This window comes from Rattus norvegicus, chromosome 2 (genome assembly GCF_021556685.1).
Source record: "Rattus norvegicus strain SHRSP/BbbUtx chromosome 2, alternate assembly SHRSP_T2T, whole genome shotgun sequence".
Taxonomy (NCBI): Eukaryota; Metazoa; Chordata; class Mammalia; order Rodentia; family Muridae; genus Rattus; species Rattus norvegicus.
The window spans coordinates 182,606,553-182,609,243 of record NC_141535.1 but is presented as its reverse complement, the minus strand read 5'-3'; positions in this window follow the sequence as shown (position 1 = coordinate 182,609,243).

Sequence of the window (2,691 nt, the reverse complement as noted above, 5' to 3'; positions counted from 1 at the left end):
TACAGCTTCTTGTCTCTTCTTTTGATTTTCTATATCCAGGGTTGTTTCCATGTGTTCTTTCTTGATTGCTTCTATTTCCATTTTTAATTCCTTCAACTGTTTGATTGTGTTTTCCTGGAATTCTTTCAGGGATTTTTGTGTCTCCTCTCTATGGGTTTCTACATGTTTATTTATGTTTTCCTGGAATTCTTTCAGGCATTTTTGCAATTCCTCTCTGTAGGCTTCTACTTGTTCTCTAAGGGAGTTCTTCACGTCTTTCTTGAAGTCCTCCAGCATCATGATCAAATATGATTTTGAAACTAGATCTTGCTTTTCTGGTGTGTTTGGATATTCCATGTTTATTTTGGTGGGAGAATTGGGCTCCGATGATGCCATGTAGTCTTCGTTTCTGTTGCTTGGGTTCCTGCGCTTGCCTCTCACCATCAGATTATCTCTAGTGTTACTATGTTCTGCTATTTCTGACAGTGGCTAGACTGTCCTATAAGCCTGTGTGTCAGGAGTGCTGTAGACCTGTTTTCCTGTTTTCTTTCAGCCAGTTATGGGGACAGAGTGTTCTGCTTTCGGGCATGTAGTTTTTCCTCTCTACAGGTCTTCAGCTGTTCCTGTGGTCCTGTGTCTTGAGTTCACCAGGCAGGTCACTTGCAGGGGAAAAGTTGGTCCTACCTGAGGTTCCGAGGCTCATGTGTGCTCATGGGGTACTGCCTAAGTTCTCTCCGCGGCGGCAGCAACCGAGAAGATTTGCGCCGCTCTTTCCGGGAGGGTCTGTGCACCAGGGTTCCAGATGGCGTTTGGTGTTTTCTTCTGGCGTCTGGATGTGCGCAGAGTGCAGTCTCCTCCGGTCTCCCAGGCGTGTCTGCCTCTCTGTAGGTTTAGCTCTCCCTCCCGAGGGATTTTGGTGCAGAGAACTGTTTATTTGGTCTGTTTCCTTCAGGTTCCGGCGGTGTCTCAGGCGCAGGGGTCCTGCAGCTCCTGGGCCCTCCTCTACGGGAACCCAGAGGCCTTATACAGTTTCCTCTTGGGCCAGGGATGTGGGCAGGGGTGGGCAGTGTTGGTGGTCTCCTCCGCTCTGCAGCCTCAGGAGTGCCCACCTGACCAGGCAGTGAGGTCTCTCTCCCACGGGGTTTGGGAGCAGAGAGCTGCTGCGGGCCGAGATCCGCGGGTGTGGGACCTCCGGTAAACACAGGAAGTGCCCGGTCCTAGAGGAATTTTGCCTCTGTGTCCTGAGTTCACCAGGCAGGTTTCTTGCAGGGGAAAATTTGGTCCTACCTGAAGTTCCGAGGCTCAAGTGTGCTCGTGGGGTACTGCCTAAGTCCTCTCCGCGGTGGCAGCAACCGAGAAGATCTGCGCCGCTCTTTCCGGGAGCCTCCGTGCACCAGGGATCCAGATGGCGTTTGGTGTTTTCTTCTGGCGTCTGGACGTGCGCAGAGTGCAGTCTCTTCTGGTTTCCCAGGCATGTCTGCCTCTCTGTAGGTTTAGCTCTCCCTCCCATGGGACCTGGGTGCAGAGAACTCTCTATCTGGTCTGTTTCCTTCCAAGAATTGAAGTCTTAATTAGAACAATAAGGCTACTGGCAATTAAGAGGATAAATACAGTAAAGTTGAAAGAATGTTATTTGCAAATAGATAATACACATGAATTAGGTGGAAAAATTTACATGTCAGTTAATACATATAAGTTAGGTCAACTATTCTGCTCAGTGCAATGCAAACAGGTTTCTCCAAAGAAAGTCAGTTAGGCTCTGCTTCAGGCCAGTTGAATCCTAGTTCCAAGACATCAGACAAGAGTAAAACATCCACAGGATAGATGTCAGGTAGAGTGTCCAAGACCCTAATGCTGCCCTTTCCCTACACACCATTTTGAAATATTACAGCTGTATGAAATGCATATTCACAATGCTGCCTTGCCCCAGATTAACTGTAAATGTTCCAGCAAAATCGTAATCTAAACAGAAGTCATTGTTAAAAATACTGGTTTTAGCTATTAGCAGCAAGGTGTAGGTCATAGCTGTCAATCTCCTAAAATATCTTTCAGAGTTTTAGCAGAGACATAGACTAACAGAAGTTATGAACCAAATGCTCTTAACTGATGTTTATAGAACATTCCATCCTAAAACAAAAGGATATACCTTCTTCTCACCACCTCATGGTGCCTTCTCTAAAACTGATCATAAAATCATTCACAAAACAGGATGGAACAGATACAGAAAGACGGAAATAGTCACATGCATACTATCAGACAACCAGGGACTAAGAAAGTTCTTCAATAACAAAAATAAGGAAAGAAGGCCCACTTATACATGGGGGTTGAACAATGTTCTACTCACTGATAACTTGGTCAAGGAAGAAATAAAGAAAGAAATGAAAGACTTCTTAGAATTTAATGAAAATGAGGTACAACATACTGAAACTGATACGACACAATGAAAGTTGTGCTAAGAGGAAAACTCATAGCTCTGAGTGCCTGCAGAAAGAAATAGGAGAGGGCATACATCAGCAGCTTGATGGCACACCTAAAAGCTCTAGAACAAAAAGAAGCAAATACACACAGGAGGAGTAGAAGGCAGGAAATAAACAAATTCAGTGCTGAAATCAGCCAAGTAGAAATATAAGAACTATAAAAAGAATGAACAGAGCCAAAAGCTGGTTCATGGAGAAAATCAACAAGATAGATAAACCCTTAGCCAGACTAACC